Source organism: Pelobates fuscus, chromosome 5, assembly GCF_036172605.1.
Source record: "Pelobates fuscus isolate aPelFus1 chromosome 5, aPelFus1.pri, whole genome shotgun sequence".
Taxonomy (NCBI): Eukaryota; Metazoa; Chordata; class Amphibia; order Anura; family Pelobatidae; genus Pelobates; species Pelobates fuscus.
In genome coordinates this window covers 234,517,419-234,543,031 of record NC_086321.1, presented here as the reverse complement: position 1 = coordinate 234,543,031, position 25,613 = coordinate 234,517,419, and the positions used below count along the sequence as shown (strand labels likewise).

General features: G+C 33.9%; 1 protein-coding gene across 13 annotated transcripts in view; it reads left to right on the top strand.

Moving 5' to 3' along the window:
* PTPRD (protein tyrosine phosphatase receptor type D) overlaps window positions 1–25,613 on the top strand; it is a 1,559,142-nt gene that overhangs the window by 217,214 nt on the left and 1,316,315 nt on the right. For all 13 annotated transcript variants that reach the window (XM_063455118.1, XM_063455128.1, XM_063455127.1 and 10 more), the window contains exon 3: window positions 11,255–11,285. The gene's annotated coding sequence lies outside the window, so the exon portion shown is untranslated. The remainder of the gene's footprint in view (window positions 1–11,254; window positions 11,286–25,613) is intronic.

Here is a 25,613-nt window from a genome sequence, read left to right as displayed (position 1 = left end):
ATAGTGAATAAAAAAAAAATATTATATATGTGTATATATATATATATGATATATAGACATATATTATACCTATATAATATATGTCTATATATCATATATATAATGTCATGCTAAGTTTATTTTTATATTAATATGTACATATATTAATATAAAAATACACGTATTATTAAATTACACACATATATATAATATATATATAATAACTATATATATTGTATATATATATTATTATAAAATACAAATAATAAGTAAATTAAATTAAATTAAAAAAATAAAAATAATAATAAAAAATTTTAAAAAAATTATATATCTATACGAAATTTTATTCTAACTGTATTTTGATATTAATATATATATATTTATATCAAAATACACTTAGAATGAAATTGTATATATATCTATGTATATATAAATAAATAAAAAGAATACGAACTATTCATATGTCCATATACAAAATTACATAAATAATTATATAAATATACATGTAGACTTCAAATATATAAATATGCATATATATTTAAATTCTACGTGCGTATTTATGTAATATTTTTACATAATTAAGTAATTTTATTAATTGCAATTTGAGGGACCTGCCTGCCAACCCACGCCGAAGTTGCAGAGAATTTAATTTGCTAGCACTGTATTTTACCCTGTAACGTTCTACGACACCCTAAAACCTGTACATGGGGGGTACTGTTTTACTCGGGAGACTTTGCTGAACACAAATATTAGTGATTCAAAACAGTAAAACATATCACAGCGATGATATTGTCAGTGAAAGTGACTTTTTTTGCATTTTTCACACACAAACCGCACTTTTACTGATGATATAATTGTTGTGATACATTTTCCAGTTTTGAAACACTAATGTTTGTGTTCAGCAAAGTCTCCTGAGTATAAAAGTACCCCCCATGTACAGGTTTTATAGCGTTTTTGAAAGTTACAGGGTCAAATATATGGGTCAAATATTTTTACATTGAAAATGGCCAGGTTGGTTACGTTGCCTTTGAGAGCGTATGGTAGCCCAGGAATGAGAATTACCCCCATGATGGCATACCATTTGCAAAAGAAGACAACCCAAGGTATTGCAAATGGGGTATGTCCAGTCTTTTTTAGTAACCACTTAGTCACAAACACTGGCCAAAATTAGCGTTCAATTTAGTTTTTTACTTTTTTCACACACAAACAAATATGAACGCTAACTTTGGCCAGTGTTTGCGACTAAGTGGCTACTAAAAAAGTCTGGACATACCCCATATTGAATACCCTGGGTTGTCTGCTTTAAAAAAAATATGTACATGTGGGGTGTTATTCAGCGATTTATGACAGATAATAGTGTTACAATGTCACTATTGATACATTTTAAAAATGTATGTTTTGAAACCGCAATATCCTACATGTACTTATAGCCCTATAACATGCAAAAAAATAGCAAAAAGCATGTAAACACTGGGTATTTTTAAACTCAGGACAAAATTTTGAATCTATTTAGCAGTTTTTTTCATTCGCTTTTGTAGATGAGTAAAAGATTTTTCACATAAAAGTCAAAAAACATGTATTTTTTTCAATTTTTCATCATATTTTTTCATTTTTTTTAAATTAAATTACATGAGATTATATAAATAATGGTATGTAAAGAAAGCCCCTTTTGTCCTGAAAAAAACAATATATAATTTGTATAGGAACAGTAAATGAGAGAGCGGAAAATTACAGCTAAACACAAACACCACAAAAGTGTAAAAAGATGCCTGGTCGCAAATGTACAACATCGCAAAAAAAGTCCAGTCCTTAAGGGGTTAATGGAAATTAATTACGTTAACTGTTTTTTCTTATTGTATTTAGAAAATGCAAAACAATACACAATATTATCTAGTGTTTGTGACTATAATTACCTTCATTTTGCTGAAACAATAAAATAAGCACAATATTACTAATTACTATTCATATAGTACTTTCTCTAAACTATTCTGAAGCCAGTTCCAATGAAGAATCCTATCTAGTTAATATGCATTTGCTGTGTCACTGATTTACATACTTTGTTTATTAATGATGTCAGTGTACACAAGAGTACATTGTGATGTTTATCACTTGGAATTTGTGACGTGAATAAGGAATTATTTGTGGCTGCTGACTGCAGACATGGCTTTATACTCAAGTGTAAGGGTTTTTTGTAATAGAGGATTTTTTTGGGGGGTAATTGGGTAATTGTTTTTTGGGTAATTTACTATTGAGTGTTTTCCTCATTAATGTGTTTATGTTGTTATATGAGTATGGCAATATGGAAGCTGCTAGAATTGTGAGTTTCTATTTCAAATGTCTCTATTCATGAGACCTACCCAGCATGATAGAGAATTCAGTTAATCTGATTCAATCTGAATATACCCAAGAAACATAGACTGTTTTATGTGATGCCATTGCCACCAATGACTAGCAGTGTGTGTTATGGAGTAATGAGCATCTCACCTGATCTTGTATTTGTAAACAATTTCCTGGACATCATTTTTACTAATCGATATCTGGAGGCCTTGACAACCCGAAATATTGCAGTCCACTGGGATATAACAGACCTGGAGAACATTGATATTGTGGGTCATCAGTTAAGCATAAACTCACAAAGTGCAGAACTAGCAAATACCCTGCATAATGACAGCCTCACTCCTACGTACTCTGTCAACAGCATCGCAACCAATCTCCTGCTATTTTAATCCACAAAAGAATAGTGTGTGGCTTCAGCCCACAATCCATGGATGGTATTGTCCTGGGGGGAAACTGCCCCCCTTCTACCATTGCCAGCCCTCTTACGTTTGTTTCCATAGATATCCAAAAATTAAAAAAAAAGTTCTACAATGATCCTTGTATGATACTAGCACCTGGTCTGAAATGTTGACTTACTCATTTATTCACTGTTATTCATTGTTATTCATGAATTACAAGTTATCCATGTTTTATTAAAAGTCTTGAGATTTCTGTTACATGGTGCATTATACTACTAGAAGTAGAAATATGAAGGTAGGTAGACTAAAGGCATAAAGAGATGCCCATGGTCAGCAACAATATGAAGGTAGCATCTAAACATTTGTCAGATGGTATTAAGAGCCAAAGGTATGCCAAGAAAACATTTTTCACACCACAAGCATAAACCATTGACCCAAGTTATGCTGCTGCAGAAATCAAGATTTGTTGATTTGAAGACCAGGCACATTTTTCCTATCTTTACGAACCAATGTTGCTCTGCGTTTCCCACTGTAACTTCAGTTTTCTGTTCTTAGTGGACAAGTGTGAACCCCAGTGTTGATTTTACCATCTGGACATCTGGTAATAATCCCATGAATTGTCTACTCAACAAAGCATTTTCATACACAGATCTGCCACTTACTGAATGTTTTTTTTTCTTATTATTTCTCGTTAGAGTTCATTAGTTTAATGATTCTTAAGCAGTCATATTTAGTAACATCAATCATCCCACAGTCAAAGTCACTTAAATCACATTCTAAAGTTTAGTTTGAACAAGAAGTGACAAGCAGGTATTGTGGCATAACTGATATAATAGACACTCTGTCAAGCCATAACTTCTTCTATTGCCTTTTTCATGTTCCCTCGAGGAAGTGCTGCCACATACAAAGGATTGCAGTTTACGGAGGTTTCTATAACTGTAACAGGAGCAATAGTTTGCAACTATGCTAATAAGTAAACATAAATGTACAAGAAAATGACTTCTTATTTACATTATTACCAATATAGCAGAGCAACTGCTAACACACAAATAATAAATACATAAATAAATGAATAAATAAACAATAAATATATGGATATATATATAGTGGTCAAAGTTTTTGCTGAAAATAACTTTTACTGTGTGTTAGATTATTCCAAAGTTAAAGTTTGGGGGTTTATTCCTAAATGACTATATTGGCCTAATATGTGCAATTTAATTTATTAGATCTTCTGATTTGAAGCCATGGTTAATACGATCTATTCCCTATGATAACTATCTATTTCTATATACATTATTTTAGTTAGACAGCAGCCATAAATAAACCACTGTTAGATTATTTCACAAGGGCATAATCATACTTTGCTAGTTAGTAGTATTTAATTAAATTACTCTCATTCTAACAAGTGTTCCCATAGTTTTTCTTTTCATATTATTTGTCATAAATATAAAACAATATTCCTATACAGAGTAAAGTACTAAAGTACTAATGCCTTGCTGTTTCTTGTGTCTGTATCATGGATTCCAAAAAGTGGCAATGAACCAATTGGCATTTAAAAATTGTATGTCAAGTATTGCTTAATTTAGAAAACAATACACAATGCAAAACTTTGGAGACATTGCTAGAATTTTGGCTTAGTTTTGTGTCCATCTGTATACATTATTTTTCATATCCAAAACTATGTTTTGAAACAATGTGATATAATGATAAGTTTAAATATGTATGAATTAAAAATCACCAGATAAATCACTCAGAAATGGGGTGTAAAAACTAAAGAAATCATTGCTAATAATATATATCTCTAAAATGAAAAGGACCATTTGGTAGACACAACTATTATTTTATATTTAAAAAATATATATATACTAGCCGATTAACATCTTTACTATCAAAATTGTGTATACTCTTCTTTTTAATTTAATTTTCAATTTCAAAGCAGTGCAAAATGAAATTTAGCACATAACGCTGTATTTGCCTTGCATTTGGTTAAGACTTTAATTAAAGAGAATGTAAAACTGTAGGCCCCTCTTCCCTCCTCACATACAGTAAGTAAGTTTAAATGACAAATTATATTAATGCATTTTACAAATCAGGAATTTGGAGTAAAGAAAGATTAATCAATAGAGAAAATAGATTATTATGCATTCTTTCATCTTGCAATTCCTGTTTAGTTCTATAGTTTAGTGCTGGGGTACACAAAAGGTAGATCCCCATGTTGTAGAACTACAACTCCCATGAATATTTGCATGCCTTTGTAATACCTTTAAAATGGCAAAGCATCATGGAAGCTGTTGTTTTAAAACATTTGGGTTCTACCTTTTGGGCATTCTTGGATTAGAGAATATTACTGTATTTGAGCATTATTCCCACATTCGGATATTTTTTTTGCATTCTGATGGCATTTTTTAAGCTGCATTCCTACAAACACTAACATTACTTTCTCACTTTTCTTTCTAACTTAGCATTTACTTGCATTTGAGTTCAATGTGTGTCTTGGTAAACTATGGCCACAGTATTACCCTCCAGCACTTTCACCATGTAACTTGGTTTATTAACAGTTGCATGCACTATATAAATAAATAAATAAAACAACTTGCTACAATCCAGGAACAAGAGAGACTTGTTTTAGAGATGTTAAAATGAATTATTTGATTTTCAAAGCTAGGAAGTACAACAGAATGACATTTCTTGGTTCTAAAATATCCAACTAAGGCCTTTGTGTGAACCACAGGAAGATTAAACGCCTTAGTGATTGGTTACTATTGTCAAGTACTACAGGAGATTTATCTGCAATTTCCCAAGATACTGTGTACAATAATTGCACATACAAGGCAATAGGCAAACTAGTTGCTCTAAAACTCTCTTTTGACAAATTAAAAATCTATTTATCTCTTCTACTGTGTTTTATTAATCCAAATGTCTTTCTAACGTTCATTTTCAAAGTTAATTTCATCTTTACTTTAAGTAGTATACGCTACTTCTGGCTACTAAGACAAAGGGGTACACCATGCAATTTCTGATACATGCTTACTGTTTGCCTGTCTATTGCAATGATATCAATGGTATTATTCACATATTTGAGACCTGTGTATGGTTCAAGTCCTTGTTGATGATTCCAGGGCATTCTTCCTGGATGAACAATATTATGGCTGTTTTCATCTTCCACTTTTTGAGTAAGAATATTCGAGTGTTTGGTAGACAGAGTATATTCTACAAGCAAAATTTCATCAATAAAATGTTAGTTCATTTTCTTATAAGTTGAATCTTCCATCACAAGATAACAAATACTTATCATATTTCAGTGTATCACAATAATTATTTGGAAGGCCTTGAGAAGGATCTAAATTCTTCACTTTGGCCATAACTATAAATCTCCTTTTGGGGTTAAAAAATCTGCCCATTGGTAGCTTACACAAAGTTGAGTTAAACAATACTAAATATAGATCGCTCAAATCCCATGCTGGTGTTATATTAAAGAATGGTTGGCGCTATATAAATGGCGATAATAATAATAATAATAATAATGGTCCAGCTCTCACAAATATTAAGGTTTAATTCAACATCCAGTAGATGGTGGCCACATAACACTTTCCACTATTTCAAATAGAACACACATCTGCTGAAATCAGTACTGATATTAGCAGACAATTTTCTTAGGGCTAGGGTTCAAGTTAGGTGTAAAGTTATGGTAGGTTTAGCATTAGGGTAGGGTTAGGATTAATTGTGGAGTTGTTTTTTTCTGCCTCACTCTACTTTGGTTAGTAGGGAACATTCTAGTTGTAAATCTCAACTCTGACCCCAAGGTGGCTCTATTGACTGTCCTATAAAGTCCCCTTAATAGTGCGATCAAACTAATGCACAAAGTCTGCAACTTCATTGCAAAGAACTGGAATTCATTAGCTCTTGAGATGAGGTCACTGCTAAACTGTAAGACTCTGTACCAACAACAACAAAATTTTACTTCTCTGGCATACTTATATGGCTCGTGCCAGTGATGGAATAAATGTAGTAAGAGTCTTGGTGCAAGAAAGTTATTTGGGATCCCCCATTAGTGCAAGAGTAGCTAAAGGTTAATCGGATCTATCATACCCCTTTAACGATGCTATGCCAGCTGGGGATCTACTATTTGCCCCTACTTTCAGAGTTGTACTTGTGAGTAGTGTGCATTTTGTATAGAACAAATGTGTGTATGTAGGGGTGCATTTGTATGTACTGTTGTCATTGGAATGCAAGGATGTACTTGTGTGTAGTGTTTGCATTTGAATGCAGTGGTATGTTTGTATGTAGTGTTAGCTTTTATGTTTTATGCTTTTGTGTTCAGTGTTGGTGATTGAACGAAGGGGTGTTCGTATATATTTAAGTTTAGTGTTTTAATACATCGGTGTGTTTGGGTGTAGTGTTGGCTTTTAAATGCACATGTACCTTTGTGTGTAGTAATGGTGTTTAAGTGAAGGGATGCATTTGTATATCATTTTGGAGTTTGAATGCAGGGGTGTGTTGTATGTAATATTTGTGTTAGATTACATGATTGTGTTTGCATGTTGTGTTGCTGTTTGTTTGGATGTATGCACATACATACTTACACAGATGTACATACAAATTAACACACAGATACTCGATGACACATGCACACAAATTCCTACACACACACACACACATAAGTACGCACACTGCAATATATACACACTGACACAGAGATAAACACACTGATACATGCACACACTGACATGTAAACACAGTCTGACATGTAAACATACTGATCCATGCACATGCCCTGACACACAGATACACACACACTAGGATACACCCACCTAGACACAGATACACACTGATACATACACACATTTTGACATATACACACATATATATATATATATATACGCACACACACACACAATGTGACACACACATAGACACATACATACATGTCATAATTGTTATATTTGCAGATACCGTCCTGTTAGCATACCTTTTGTGTACATGGAGTGGCTTGCTCTGGGTCCTACTGCTGTTGGTTGAGGCTCATGGAAGTGATTGTGGGGTCTGCAGTAGCTCACTCCTTGCTTCTTTTCCCCCTACTGGGCCCCTGTTCAGCAATACCCGTCGGTGGTCCTAAGTGCATGTGCCAATCATTGGGCCCCCAAAATGTCTGGTTCAAGCCTCCTGAGAGGGTCACTCCTACTCGCCTTACATATGCCAGCTCATGTGATCCCTTCCCTTATCTCCTACCTTTTCGCCCAATTCACCTCTCTTTTTTCCTCTGCATTCTTCTATTCTTCCCTCTTTTCCTATCCTAAATTTTATACTTCCATCTCAGTTTGCCCTTTTCTCTGAATTCTAATATTTGATGCTTCTTTCATTATACTATGAAAATGCAAGCTTTATGTTTAATTTTTTTAACTGATGATTTTGAATCATTTGTCTACTTCAGATACATTTTCAAGTGATCATTGTCCTATGCCATGTCCCGCTTGTGCTTGTTAAATGCCTGCTTTGAATTTGAGTCTACATTGTATTGAACTGTTGCTATGTCAACTATGATATACGACTCTGTTGCTGTTACTTATTATTTCACTCTTTATGAAGTGAAACGCCGTTGTCAAGCTACTACATGGATATGTTTGATCCTGAGTAAAATTATTTGAAAACAAAAAATAAATCTCCTTTAGGACTCAATTTTCAGTGTCTGGTTAGTTTAAAAAATATGTGCTCCAAAACAAAAGAGAGGGACTCTCAAGTGAGCTCCAGTCTAATGGGTCTGATGAAAGCATGCCACCCCAAGTCAATTAAGAGAAGCTTTGATCGTGCTATGCTTACATCATATGTTTCAGTAGAAGTAGGAACAATTGGAACAATGGCAGTAGCTGTTGGTAAAACTCTTCATGGATTTCCAATTAATCATAGGTGAGAGAAGAACATTGCCATAAGATCAATAGATGCAAGGAACAAGTGTTTGTCATATTGAACAACATATGCATTAAATATGTATTTAATAAAGCCTTCACTGCATTAGGATTAGGGACACTATAGTCACCCTGACCACTTCAGCTCGATGAAGTGGTCTGGGTGCCAGGTCCCCCAGGTTTTAACCCTTCAGATGTAAACATAGCAGTTTCAGAGAAACTGCTATGTTTACAATGCAGGGTTAATCCAGCCTCTAGTGGCTGTCTTCCTGACAGCCGCTAGATGCGCTTCTGCGATGCTGGATGCAAAAATCGTATTCAGTTTGCAGAATGTCCATAGGAAAGCATTGAGAAATGCTTTCCTATGGATTGTTTGAATGCGCGTGCGGCTCTTGCTGCGCATGCGCATACCTCTTCACTCGGGAGCTAACGTTGGCAGGGGAGGAGAGGTCACCAGCACCGAGGGAGCCCAGCGCTGGATTAAAGTAAGTAACTGAAGGGGTATTAACCCCTTCAGTGCCAAGGGAGGGGTGCCCGGAGGGTGGGGGGGACCTAAGGGTTATATAGTGTCAGGAAAACGAGTTTGTTTTCCTGACACTATAGTGATCCTTTAATGCAAGGAGTGTGATTTGAGACTCTGGAATCTCTGTACAACTTTGTTCTGATACGTTTCCTGAATGTATTCTATTTCAGTTCTTACTTTTTCTGTGCTGTTTTTGATGATATCTGCACCAGTTCTGTGTTGTGCCAAATGCCCTTCAAAAGTATGTGTACAACCAAAGTGGGCCACCAATAGTCTAATCCCTAAATTTGCAGGGTAAAGAAATAACCAGTGTTTCTATTAACACTCCACTACATCAAGTATCTATCCCAATAGCACCTTGATTCTCTGTGAATTCATATACTATATTTTTCGCTGATTAAATATATATCTTCTAATATTCCATTTAACCTTTTTCAGTTCAGCCTTACAGTATGATTCACATTATCCCTTCCCTATTTTCCCTTTAAAATATATTTGTTTCCTCCATATATAACTTTTCAAGACTGAAGTACTGTTTCTCCTTGCACCATACTTGCAGTTTCAAACCCCCGCAACAAACACACACCCTAATTCACATCTCTTAATTTATTTATTTATAAAATATATTTCCAGTAATTATTTTCAAGTATTTTCTCTCCCCACACCTATAGCTTTCTTTAATTTTCCAATTTATAAAAAATCTAATATTTTCCCAATTTTTATTGATAGTATGTCTTTAACTGGACATTTTACATTCTTATTTCGAAATCTCCCCAAGTTACAATCTACCAATACCCAATTCTTACATTCTGCTCTTTTATACAAATTCTTCAAGAGCATGAGTTCTTCTGAACTTTTCTTCACAATTTTACTGCTCTCTCTTTGTTTGTTGGCTCTGATCCATCACCACCTCAATTCTGATTATGCCCTCTCCATGCATTGCAACAAATTTCTTCCTTTTTTTCCTTCCTACTTACCTACATACCTTCCCTCTTACTTAACTACCTTCCTTCCTTTCTTTCTTCTTTCTTATTTCCTCTGTGTTTTAGTAAGAGAACATTGGGTTGTCATGAGTTATAAAATGACTTGCAAAATGCAGCCAAATACTTACGAAATACTTTAAAAGCATCTCCATTTTTTAATCTAATTTGTTCTTTGCAAATGGAGCAAATGTACTGTTTGTGTATATGTTTTTTTCTTGAATAAAATCATAAAATCAGACTCGAACTAGAATCTGGCTAACCTGTGCTGTTAGTATTATGACAAAGGAAAAAGTGCTTCATCAGGACTGTATCTAAAATAGATTTTTAATAGAAAGAAAATGTTTACAGCCATAAATCATGTCTGTTTTCTGTGGTAATGGTGGAGAGAATGTCTCTCCTCTGGGAGCTGAACAAAGAGTATAAGCTCATTTTACATCCAGGTACATAAACTCAGATATACCTTCAAATTGCAATTGAGGTCAGCGCTGACAAACTGAATAGGCTGCTATAACATAAAGCTGCTTTTGCTTAACTTTTGTAAAGTTACACAAGACTGTATTTTAGATTATATTGTCTGTGATTCTCTTCTCTCTTCTTTATGTGTGTATTATAACACAACATGTTTTAAACAACGTGAAATGTTTTTTCATTTAGTTAAAATATGAATGCTTGTTTCAGTATACAAATTATTGAGATATCTTGAATTTCTAATGTATAATAATCATATACGATATTGTAAGGAGGCGTTCCCTTACTAATAGATAATAATAATCTGGTAACCGAATTACAGAATTTGGGTCAAAATTAAAGAGTTACAGAAAATAGCATAAAGAAGTTTCTAAGATGGTAGTTTTGAAATATATAAAACATCCTACGCTGACAATGAATAGATTGTGATGGTGGATTTGATAGTCCTTAGCAAAGCCAGTCGTTGTTCATGGAAAGAGTCATTTATTGCTTGAAATTATTGATGTTATTGATGTCAAATGTACATTTGTAGTTGCTTTGTTGTTATCTAAAGTACATGCTTTAATATTTTCCTAAAACTATCATGTTTTATTCAGTTTTATTAAGATATACTGATATGTTTTATTGTCTAGTAATATACTTTTCCTTTTTTTGTGCATTCAGTGAAACAACTATATGAAACTGACAACAACAAGTAAGCATTTTAAATTATTGATGACAAATCAATTAACGATAATATATAATGAGTTTGCATCTGAATATCCACCAATCCTACATAGGGTAGAAATACATTTGTATTGAGTCAGGTTAAGTATGTTTCAACTGCAATTCATTTTTAATACAAATAATATCAGAATAATATTGATATATATATATATATATATATATATATATATATATATATATATTATTGTATTGATATGCACTGGTAGATAGGCTGGTAGAAATAAATGGAATAATGCAAGCCTACCAGTGTTATCTTTGAACCAAGAGATGAGCAGTATTGAAGAAAAATAAGGGGGAGACGACAAGGAGTGACAGATTAAAAATCACAAGAGACAGAGATCTGGAATAGTGTTTTAAAAAAAACTGTATTTCTGGCATACAGGGTAATTTGTGAAACCAAGAATTGTGGATAATTGACAAGGCATTGCAATTTTTCATCCAAACTAGCTGAATGTATAAAATGGTATAACTCAGCTATTTTGACCAATATTTTAGCCTTTAATTTGCAATCCCCTTGTCGTGACTCCAATGTACAATGAATAACACCACCATAATACATATAACCCTAGAGTGTCTCCATTGTATAACCCTGAAGCGTCTCCATTGTATTAGAAAAATATTAAATTTTTAAGGCAATTCACTAAACACCAAATTTTAGTGAATAATAAAAAAAAAGAATTGCAAATCAATTTAAATTTTCATAAATTAAAACCAAAGATATTGACCAGTCTCTATGCAATCAAATATACAATGTCACATGGTAGTTGCTGGCAAACCCAAGGATTGTGAGATAATCTTTAACCACTATCTGATCAAAGTCATATTCCACGCAGGATATTTTCATTGCAATTTACATGTAGATAATGGTAATGGTATCATTAAATACTATAGCGCTCAATGCACTTGCAAGTAATTATTTAAGAACACATCTATCCTAATAAGCGTTTAGTTTACAGTTAAGCTTGATGAACCTGGTATATTGATGAGCCGGCCTGAATTTGTGTAAAGTTATAATTTAAATCTGATTATTAAAGTGACCTTAAGTAATAGTTTGGTTTCTGGTACCCTTATTGAACTGATCCCTAGAATGCAATGAATCTGTTTTTGTTCATTAAGAAATGATTCCATCTGCTTAGCTTAATGTTGTATTTGTATTCTGTTTATGACCATCAGGCGATTGCACTTGTACATGCATCTGTAACTAATATATTATGGAAATGTATGTAAGATAAATGTTATTTGGGGAGGGGGAGGTGAAGCAATTTGTTGGTGACCTATGTCAAAATGTAGCAAAGCATCCTCAGAATACAAATCTCATCCATCTAAGTCAGCATTTTTTTGGTATATATATCTATATATAAGATAAGAGAACTTGTTTTAAATCAGACTAAATTACTGAAATGTTGATAGTTTCTGCTGTGCAAATGTGTACTGCTGAATTCATGATTACACCAATACAAGGTCTTTCAAGTACTATATATATAAGGAGGTGTAATCTAGAGGCTATTCATTCACAATCTACTATACATGTAACACAATGAAATGCTATTTAGCTTACACATGTACACTATTCCGGAGTATATTTAAGTTTCAAATGACAAAAAAGTATGGAATCATAGTTGTAGACAATCATTATTTTGTGTATCATTTAAAAAAAAAAAAGAACTCTGCTCCTGAATTTTCATATATTTCATATGTATTCAAGTAAAATGTGACTTCAACCAATTCATTATTTGTGTTTTGCCAAGATATACATTAAACAGTGATTTAGAAATCCCATTGACAAAATCCTTCCTATAATGACATTTATAAAACAATACCAGAAGGCTGTTTCCAGGATTATTTTGTTTCAAATTGCTTCTTTCTGTAATATCTTGAGTGTACTGGACCAAAGCAATTATTGCATCTCTTTATAACAAGTGTATATAGTAAATTATCTTGAACCTTCTATTATATAAAATGTATATTGTGCATCATCTCATCAATATCATTTGTACTATGTTTTATATTTAGTAACAATGCTAAATCTGTTTGGAATACACCTGCTATACAATACAATATACCAGCCTGAGGCTTATACCTGTCATTCACCTACATTTATTGACCATTTATCCTCCATGCTCCTATCTCTAACATTTGTAGTACATGTAATTGCCAATTACACTTCTCACTCCACTCTATACAATTTCTACTGTAGATAGCGGCTGACAAGACTGTAACATTTGCACATTTGTGCCATATGTAATCTATGGTAATATTAAGAAACTGGTACTTTTCCAATTTAAGATACTGGTTCTTTTTCAATACATATGCTTGGGAGCATCTCATTATAAATGCTTATGCTAATAAATTAGTGTATTTCTCATTTATCGCACAATTCATTTAGACACAAAAGCACTTCTGCATTTAAAAATGAATGTCAGTTCAATGTGGGTACGATGCTGCCAGGCATCCACAAAAAGGCTATGCTTAAAAAAAAACAAAAAAACCCCCCAAAAAAACGACAATACTCGAACCACAAAGGCAGAGTTGTAATATTTATAAATAGAACACTTATTCCAGTCCCAAGATAAATAGTCATTTTCACAATCTTATCTTAACACTTGTGTTAGGCAGAACCAAATGAATCCATAAATTGGCACTGAAATATAAACTGGAAAACAGTGAGGGAGAGGCAGAAGATACCACTGATACCATAGTAACATTTAAAAACTTCTAAATATGTATATTTTTAAAATATAGATAGCATTTAAAATAATGTCATTGTTGGGCTCTCACATGTAAGTAATGTATTACCTTGTTGGACTTTTTATTCCCCTCCTCCTCTTTAAAAGTGATCTTTTGGAAAAGAGGAGGGACAAGAAAGTACACATTAAGCCCTCCACATAGCCATCCATATAGCCAGACAAACAAGTTTGGCATTTTTATTACTAAGTGTAAGAGAAAGCACATCAACAAAATACAGGGTAGAATATCATCACCTGGATAACATAGAATTCATATGAAAGCAGACCGGCACTGTGTAGAAGCATGGACTATCTTTCCCAGTGATAACCTGCACTTAAGACGTTGAATCCGGGGGAAAACCAAGGGAATACAGTCCAACAAGCTGCATATTCATAGGCCTGCTGACCCCTAGAGTTAATGGAATGTACTATAGTACTTCCCCCCTCTCCTTTTTGTTTTATTTATTTTTTCTCTTCTGCACTCCAACCCTACCATTTGTTATTTTTATCTTCTCTTAAAATAAGGCTAGTTTTTTAACTTCCTAACAACATTGAAGTCTCAAACAAGTTTTAGTTCAATGGTGCTATTTTAGAGGAAGAAGTACCAAATCACAATATCAAAATGTATAAATTTGAGTGCTGTAAAGTGGGGTCCCCTAAACCACACACCAAACAAATATACAATAAACACAACTTGTGGAGCACTATACAAAAATACTTATCTTATAATATGTATACCACATTGAGTCTATGGCACACAGGGAGACAAAAAAACAAGAGCGGGAGAAAATAGTGTAATATTGTCTGTATACTAACAGTGCCCAGTGATGGGTATGGATGACACAAAATTAGAGCCATTGATATCACCTGGCTCAAGGGTGAAGCACAGAAGGATTATCAAAGGCTATCCCAAACCTTATCTATGATCATGTCTGCTATATGTACAAAAAGCATATCCTACCACTCTCTTCTCAAAGCCACAATATTGTACATGGTAGTTGAATATCTCACTTTGGTAATTTATATTATGGGCAAATTGCTTGCTCACTATGTTTTATAATTTCCCTTCTGTGTATATTAGTCTATATTGGATATATTCTCAATTTATTTGCTCTGATGTTTTATATTGCAGCACCAGCTTTGTTTTTTACTATTGTCAACTTTATTTAAATATAAGGGATAGACAACAATTTTATAATGACTCTCAAAAATACCGTTAACTTCCTTTAGATCTTTGTACATTAAGGTACTCATTGACTCCATTAATTCTTCTCGAAAATACTTTCAACAAGACAAACTATCGCTACAGGGTCAATTCAATGCGTTTCACACGATATTCTCTACATATGCTAAACTGTTATATTCCCTTCTTGGCGTAGCCTGTTTTAATTTAATATATTAATGTATTAATATTATGTAGAGAAAGAATTGGATTACTGTTTATCTGTCAAGGTTGTAATATAAAATAACTGATAACACTATAGAAATCTTATAAACATTTTCCAATATTGCTTCTTGCTATATATTTTACTAAACATAATAGTCAGTTACCTTATTCCTGCCTCAGACATTTGTACAAAATTTAATAGGCAATTGTCATGTTCAGCTCTCTTTATAACATATGTGCTCTATATTATGGACAATTATCCTGCACTCTTCTCTCTTCTACAATAGTATTATCTGTAACGGACTTAGCTCCCTTGTTCTATGACAGAATACCTGTCTGAAATGCTATCAGTATTTTTTGTTTCTCTCACTTTAATTTCAGACAATTGAAAAAATAGATCATCTACATTTTCATAACCCATTTTGCTGAGAAGACATTTTCAAAAAACTGAATGCTATTATATAGAGCAATTTCTGTAGCAACACTGGATACATTTTGCTTCAGGACCTAAAATATATGGTTATTTTCCAATAAATATAATGTATAAAAATGGTTCTGGTCCTATAATTTAAAAATATAACAAAAATAGGATTACTGCATATCTTGTGAACTTCCAGTTGAAAATAAAAGAACATTTCTGCCAATTTTGTGGATAACAGAAAAAATGCTCTAAATACATTAAGCAATACTGAATTGGGCATTAAACTCTTTGTTCACCACATAATAGAAAGAGTAAAAGAAGTAAAGAAGATTTTTATAGTTGGTAGATTTTCTACAATGAAATGCATTAAAACAAAATATAAAAAAGCTTTTCTTACCCATTTTTACATTTCACTTACCATATTTTCTTTATTATTAAAATCCACAAATGTCTCTATAAATAAATATTTTTCCACAGTGGAATGTCATTGTAATGTAGGGACTGTGTGAATCCATAGAGTAAGTGATATTAAATAACCATTCCATTCCAGCAGATCACTTGCTCCCAGTTTAAATTTAGAGGAGCATAGGAGAGAGAAGGTGTGGGGAGCAGTGGCAGGGCATCATCAGCTGACTGGTTTCAACCTCTGCACATATTCCTCCACAGTAGTGCTGGGAGGAAGTGATCACATCCTGTCACTTCCTCTTAGCTGGCTATGGAAGCCACGCAAGAGGGTTCTCTGGGAATATGCAGAACCTGGGGCCAGTTTCTTCAGAGCCACCAGCAGGAGCCATGAGCAGCAGGCCTTTCTGCTCCTCACAACACACATGGATGCTGTCTGCAACGGGGAGCTGAAGATAGAGATAAAGGGGACTGACTGATCAGAGTGGCATGTAAGACGCTGCATGTACTTAATCCTGCATGAGTCAGTGTGTGTATGTGGGTCACTGAGTGTGTGCATGTGGGTCACTATGTGTGTGTGTGTATGAGTCACTGTGTGTGCGTGTAGGTCACTGAATGTGTGCGTGTGGGTCGCTGTGTGTGGGGATCACTGAGTATCTGTCTGTGTGTATGTACATTTTTATCAGTATGTGTGTATGTGTCAGTAGGTGAATGTATATGTGTATGTCACTGTGTATGTATATTTGTATGTATGTCAGTGCATGTATCTTTACAAGTATGTGTATATCTGTGTTTGACAAGGTGTAGTGTATATGTGTTCTTATATCAGCACATTTGTGTATCTGTGTGTGGCAGTGTATGTGTATTTGACAATACATCCAGGCATTCACACACAAATACACCCCTGCATTCAAATGCCAACACTACACACAAATGCACAACTGCATGCAAATGCCAACACTACATACAAACACACACCAATTACAGTCCCTGTAAGGATGAAAAAATAAATGACCTCCAGCTGGCAAAGCGTTCTGGGAGTGACAAAATAGTTAGGATCTACCTTTTAGTCATCCTTGCACTAGAGGGAGCCCTAAAGTTTATTGCACCAGGACCCTCTCTACATTAATTCTGCCACAGAGTCAAACCATTTAAGATACGTTTGACTCCTCACCTATGTCCCACTAGGAGCCCACTGCTGCCTCCCCTCCTGCTAGAAGCTCCTGACACTGAGCTACATACACTCAGCTATGCATAGACAGACTCATTAGCTGCCATGCATGGGTGAGTATAGAGTATAGCAGGCATTTGCTGGGATTGGACATCAGTGAGGCTCAGCGCAAGTTCACAGTGACCCACTTGGAAATGGTGTTGCATGAGAATTACTTTATGTACAAGGACACCTTTTATAAACAATTACAGGGCACGGCGATGGGGTTGAATGTGGCCCAATTGTACGCAAATTTATTGATGGCTTGTATTGAGGAGGACTACGTCTATACTCACCCTGAGTTTCGGTATATTAAGTTGTGGTTACGCTTCATAGACAACATTTGTTTTCTATGGAGCGGCCCATTGGACACCCTTTTGGATTTTTGGAGGAGCCTTAATCAAATGCTACCCACCATAAAGTTCACCATTGAGTACAGTCCAACAGAGACATTTTTTGGATGTTAATGTCAAGAGGATGCCGGATGGTTTTCATTTTGATATATTCTCCAAACCAACAGGTAGGAACTCGTACCTACACTTCTCATCATTCCATCCGCCTATGCTGAAAGAGGGGCTACCCTATTCACAGTTATTATGCCTGAGGAGGATCATCTCAGATAAAAAAAAATATTTGAACAAAGGGCAGATGGAATGATAAAGAGATTTAGAAACAGGGGGTATCCTTTGGAAACATTAAGAACGGCTAAGGATAGGGTCTTAGAGTTTAGGAGTCAGGAAGACTCGAAGACTGTAATTGAGATGAAACCCAAATGGATTCCATGTGTGCACACCTATTCCACTAAGTCCCACCATGTTACACAAATCATCAAAAAACATTGGCACGTGTTAAGTGGGGATACAGACCTGAGGAGTACCATTGGGACAGTCCCAGTTATGGCTTTTACGCACTTGAGGAATCTTAGACAGGATTTAGTACATGCCAGAGCAAATTATGACAATACGAAGAGAGACATATGGATAGCACCTCCAAAGGGTATGTATACATGTGGGAGGTATGTCAATTGTAATAACGTCATAAAATCTCTCATTTACACACCCTAGTTTGGGCTATAATAATGATATAAGGACTTATATAAAATGCCAATCAGACTTCATTGTCTATTTGATTAAATGCCCTTGTGGAAAAGGCTATGTAGGACAAACTACTAGACATTTAACTGTGAGAATAGGGAAACATAAAAGTGCGATTAGAAATCGAGTGGTTACCTCATCAGTGGCCCAACATTTTAATGAAGCTTGACATCGGGTTTCACAATTGCAATTTTTGTGCATAAAGCAGGTTAAAATCCCATCCAGAGGGGGTAACAGGTTCAAACTCCTAAGTCAAAGGGAGATGCATTGGATATACAAGCTGGACACACTGTTCCCTAGTGGCATGAATGATGATAGAGATTTCGCCTGCTTTAGATAATATATTTAATCCTTTTTAATTTTTTTGCTGAAAATCTGTCTTTTTTGTTTTAGTTCTTACTTATTTTTATATATATATATATGTATATATATATATATATATTATAGTTTTTCACACACGATAAGGGTGACAGTGATCAGCAATATCTGGAGCAATAGGGAGTCTCTCAAGCTCAGTTCATAAAGAAACAGATAGACTCACAGTGGATACGACAATTTGTTTAATTTTTGCTCCTTATGTATACATAGTCTTTGATGTACCCACACCATGAACTGGGGATTGGTTGTCTCTTACCCTGAGTTCATGGATTGGTTTACATCACTATTGTATTTTTTACAATTGCAAGTACCATCATGGTTTGATTCTCAGAGTGGACCTTAATCTTTGATTTAGTCTCCTGACATCTGTATGTTATTAAATATATAAAATATATATTGTTATATGGGCTTAACACGCTAATTAATGTTTGCATAATTCACTTTGTGTGTAGTTTTGTAATAAGGAGTATTGTCATCTATCTATAGTGATTAGTGGTTAACCCACTAAGGGAATAATTGTGGGCTAGGTTTGGTGCCCTGAACACTTTTTTTATTGCAATTATTAACATCTTCACCAGGACTATCGTCAATTTCAGTGTAAATTCAATTTCTATGAAGCTTTACTTTCACTCTAGAGCATGTATTGTAAGAAAAAGAGAAAAAGGATAAAAAAAAAAAAAAGACCAGAAATTAAACTAAATGTAACACGTAAGTGGTGGGTAATGCAGATCTCCTATTTATTGTCCATTGTCCTACAAACTTTTTCATAAAGCATTATAGACTTTTCAGATTTAATGAAAAAGGTATTTATCAAATTTCATGTAAGTGTTGATAAAAAAAAATGTATATGTTAAAAGCTTAATGGGGTTTTTCTGCATTTTTCTTGATTATTCTGAGATCCTTGATTTGACAGCACATATTGTAAGTGGGATGCAGAGTTGCATATGCGTCATGAGTATTTGATCCAAAAAATACAAATTCAATATTTAGATACGTACCATAATTTTATTCAGTATCAATGCCATTGCAAATTAAATCGCCAACATTTTTACTGTTGCTCAGCCAGCCACAAGGATAAACTCAGAATAGCATCTACATACTACTTTGACACTTATTGAAGCTACAATACATTGCATTAACTCCCTTATTGCTGGACAAAATGGGAATCGTAGCAAATACTTAATAGCTAATAATGAAGATTTGAATAACACAATACATTTTTTTAGCTTAGCAATGCCAGCTATTTGTGAATAAAATATTGTGTAATACATTGTTGACAGAATTGTTTAGGTATATTGACAAAAATAAGTTATTTTAGAGTAATCTTTCCATTGTAACAATATTCTGACAGATTTTTCCTGTACTAATCCTTCCAATAAAAATGCCCACTCGAAATCAGTGTTTCCTACCAAATGCAGGTAAGTTCTAAATTAAACAAATACCCTGTGTTAAAGGGACAGTATAAGCATAATACACTCTACAGTAGCTGTTTGACAAAAAACGGCCATCTCTTAGCCTTCTCTTTTTCAGGCTCACTGACATTGTGGAATCGGCACTTTCACATTATAAAGGGTACTTTTGTCCCAGTTGGAAGGGAATGCAATGATAAGCTGACAGTGTAAGGGACATGCTAGCACTGTGTCACTAATATATTTATAAACAAACTGTTTATGTATAAGAATGTCAGGGGAATCTATATTCTACTTACATCTGACAAGTGGTAGAATAATACCTACATAACTATTTTACCTAAATTAGCAATGTCTTTCTGCATATTAATTTAATATACGTATAGATGGCTTTTATTTTTTCTAATCAATTGCAAGTTTAGCTGCTATTACCACTTCAAAGTCTGTCAATATTTAATTGTAGTGGTGGCCATTGGTGGCACTGCATCACAATTTTTTTTTTCTTTGTTCCAATAAATAACAGATAACTATAAACCTTTTAATGTATAAGTTCAATATAAGAACACCAGGCCTACTAGTTATGACAACAGATGTTTGATTCAGGAATAATTATTACATTTTACATACATGTTTGAAATGAAAATTCAATGTTGAAATGTCAATATGGAATTGTCATAGTGCATAATTATTATGTTGACTTATTTTGACGGTTGTTGTTACAGCTCAGAGATAAGAGATGTACATCTTAAGTCCTGTGTACAAGTAACTAGCAACAAACCAGGACACAGGAGAATCTGCAGAAAGTCCACCAACCCAAAACCTGATCAATAGAGCTGCTTTGTACTGTAACGCTCATCAATCTCAATTAAAGTCACAGTCCACGGGATATTGAGTGCATGTGTACAAGTTAACCCCTGTGGACAGTTCTCTAACACTTACAGTAAGCTATTGAGGTGTTGTGGACAGCCCATAAACGTAATCAGGAATGCTGGAGATACTGTGGACAATCTCCTAACCCAATCTCTTAACACACCTTAAAAAATAATGCTCAACTTACGAATTGGATCGCAGTAGGAAGATACAAAGCAGCTGGACAGAAATTATGTGCATCACAATTTCTAATTTCTCACTGGTAGTTACTACTAATAAAATCAAGATGGCACTGACATTTTGTGTCACCATACTATTTCACTGGTGGTCCAATGAACAGGTACATACTATTTATTAGGCCTTAGAAAACTGTCTAAAACCAAACTGGTTATCATAGCAAAATGTGTTGCCTAACTAATGTCATCTACATAATTTGGGTTCCTATCAAGAACCATTGGCATAGACAGTTTTTACCGCTTAGGGCACACCTTCAGAAGTAAAAGGCCAGCATGACCAGAAATTTCCAATTTTCCACCACGTGCCCTTAAGGGGTTAATCATGTTTACCATGGAACATAGAGTATTCCCAAATTAATCATATACACGAGAGGTGCTAGACTATCATATTATATCAATATATATATACATATAAAACATATTTATTTATAAAACATATAACAATTATAATGTCAGTGATTCCAATTGTTTCTGCTGTTGACACACATAAATTCATGTGTACTTTCATATGTCCTTTTCACACTATTTCCAGAAAGTAATATTTTTGGATACATTTGTTGTTTTTTTCATGACAGAGTTATAATAGTCTGATTTTAATATTCCAGACATTAATGTACAAATAAGAAAAACTAAAATGGAAATGACCACTGTTACAAATGTTTTCCATGCACAGTTAATTTCCACAATCATTATTTCTTTGTTTCTGCTTTGTACACACTGTTGTAGTTTGCACAGTTAGAATTCCCTGAAAAGTCAACAGAGAAAACATCACAGAGGGTAGTTAGTAATATTTAGGTATTTAAATGAACTTAAATATCAGGCCATAATATGTTGTACTATATATACAAGTAGTTTCAAGTTAATCAATTTAGATTGATTATTTAATGTAATATTTGCAAATATTGGAACTGTTTCATGTTGTATAAAATATCAATAACAACAGTTAAAGCTATTAATATTCTAGAGTTTTGGAATCTCAATAAAATCATGTAATTAACCAAATAACATTACGTAGCTGTTAAAGCTGCACTAGAAAAGATAAGAGGCTCACACTAAAACTTCCAATCATTATTACTAATCAAGCCTTTACGCTACCTACGTGAGGGGTTTGGGAAGATACCAGATATAAACGGATATGTGTAAGATGTCATTCTAGGACAAAGACCAAAAACAGTTGGACAATTACTATGGAAACCAGTGTCATTTTCCTATTGACAATTAGATAATGTTGACTCAGAATTGCTGTATATACATAACTCCCAAAGTCTTAAAGATGAGTTTTATGCCTTCCTATCCCCCAGAACATTTTAATGTGAGACCCAAATTAGTACTAGAGGAACATAGTGTATATATCCAATAACACGGATAAAGATCCAATACTGCTTTGTGGGTATTTTCCTCATCTATACTTCAAAAGTACACTATTACTGTTGAAACTCTAGAAAAAATTCATTTAGTGAATATTGATGAATGCTGCCTTGGGTATAACTATTTGCTTACAGGAATTGATATCACATGCTGGAACTCCTTGTTTATTCCCTATTCAAATTCCCATTAGAGATGCAGGATGTTAATGTACAATTAACAGAGTGGTAACGGCTACAAACATGAAATCAGGGAGTGAATAAATGTGTTTTGCCTACTGGCAAAGCACTGACAAAGGCCATACATATTTTTTGAGGGTAAGACAGCTACAAAAGTAGCCATATTGCCTATTTCCTACAGCAAAGATGAAAAAGTAGACAATTTCAGCAGCATACTATCAGATTAAACAAATCTAAAGCCGGCCTTGCAATTCACAGGGTTTATGGGTGACTGCCCTTCTTTAAAGGGGATCTTTCACTTCTCTGGAAATTATGGCATTTAATAAATAGCTAAAAGTCTCATGAAACTTGTGTTAAACTTTAAGGAACACTATAGTGTCAGGAACACAAACATGTATTCCTTACCCTATAGTGTTAAAACCACAATTTAGGTGGCTTGCCCACCTTAACCCCCTTAGAACATTTTAAAACTTACCTTATTTCTAGCACCGTGCAGGTCTGCCGTTTTGGTGACATCATCAGAATTTCCCATTTTTAGCCAATCCAATGCTTTCCCTGTTTTGGCCAGTTAGCACCTCCTCATAGAGATGCATTGAATCAATGCATCTCTATGAGGACAATTCAGTGTGTCCATGGAGAGCATTGAAATGCTAAACGACAGTGCTGTCTAGTGTGCAGCACTGCCCCAGGAAGCACCTTCAGTGGCCATCTGAGGAGTGGCCACTTGGAGGTGTCCCTGGGGGCAATGTAAACTTGAAAGGGCAGTGTTTGCATGAAAATGCCTTAAGGCAATGATTGTACTCACCAGATCAACTACATTAAGCTGTAGTTGTTTTGGTAACTATAGTGTCCCTTTATTTCACAATACTCTGCACTTTGTTTTAAATGTATAATAAAGATTCAGCAAATTATACTATAGCTCAGTTAAGACAAGGCAAAGTCAAGACAAATATTGCAAATGGAGAGGAGAAATAGAAATATTGTTTCTGTTTACTTCCTACTGACTGACAAGTGCAAAGGACAGAGCTTCTAACAATGATTGACAGGGAGCTGAGATGGCGATGCACAGTTGCAGGATAAAGAGGTGTGGGTTTAGTTTTATTTTTCACACCTCACAATTACATATTTATTAAATATAGGGGTAAGAAACATAAAATTAAAAATTCCGGGAAGTGACAGTGTCCCTTTAAATATTTAATCACATAGTAAATCACTTTTAGCATACATGAAGAAATATCTGCCCCCAAAAGCTAAACTGAAATGAAAATACGATAGAACATAAAAATAAATAATTTTCAGAAAAAAAATATTTTATGGAAATCAAGTGAAAAAGTCTTGTTAATGAATAGTTGTATATGTTCCCCTCTTCTCCCTGCTACGAGGAATTTAGATTTAAAGTACCTATTAAATTAGGCCATTTCATTCAGACTTATTAAATTAAAGCGAGATGGTGTATGGTCTAAGCACAAGCCATAGTACAGACTTTCCATCTGTGGGTTCTTCATGCATGCCAGTCTACAGTCACATTGGCAGGATATATGTTTGTATGGATTAGACTCTAAGTAATAATCACTTTATTGGATTTTGAATAGTGGGACATTTATTTGCTGTTAACCCATTGCAAGGCAGATAATATTTCTGTTTCGGCAAAGTAGACCTGTAAATCATTGTTCAAAATACACACAATATCATTTTTTGTTAATTAAATTTAGCTTTTTAAATATGATTAAAAACATTGAAGAAAAAATTGTTTGCAGAATAATGTAAATGTTTAAAGCCATGCTTATGTATTTGGTGCTGTCCAAGTGCACGGATGACTCATTTCTTTTTACATTCCTGTACAAGTGATAGAGAAAAAATAATAATGTATTCTTTTTATGCATATGAACTGGAAGATATAAGTCAAATTGTATTCATCTCTCTGCATGCCACTGATCTCCTTAAGTATGAAAGTGAGAGTAAATGGTGCTTTTCTTTTATACCCTTCACTTCCAAACACTTTTTATGTCTTTAAAAATATTAACGTTGACTATCCTAGCAACACTGAATCTATAGATATAAATAGATTTAGGATGAAACAGCATTTTTGTGCAAAGAATGCTGTTTAAAGTTGCATCAAATTTTTTATTATTTAAATTATTAGAATTCCGATTTATTATTAAATTGTTCCTCAATCACCAATCATGAGTTTTAAAAACTATGCAGTATCCCAGTTGAACAGTTTTAAAAATTCTGAAGAATCCATTGCCTTTCAATATTTTCACACAGAACCTGAAGTATTATCATAGAAACAAAAATACAATTTTTTAACATATAGTAGGTGGACATAAACAGATAAAAAATTGTGTTATATTCTACCTATGATTATTTAATAAAAATAATAATAATAGTAACAGGTTTTTACAGTTAAATAATCTGTTCTTTATACACAGTGTTTACATATACATGCATGTCTTTGTTGTTTCATAGGGATTTTATTTTAGTCCATTTGCATAGATTCATAGGGTTAGAATGGAGTCCTGAAATTTTTTTTTTCTCTAGAATGAAAGTCTTTACTAAACTATAAACTAATGTAAAAGACGCTTTATTTATTTACATTCAGATAAAGAACCAGTGTAT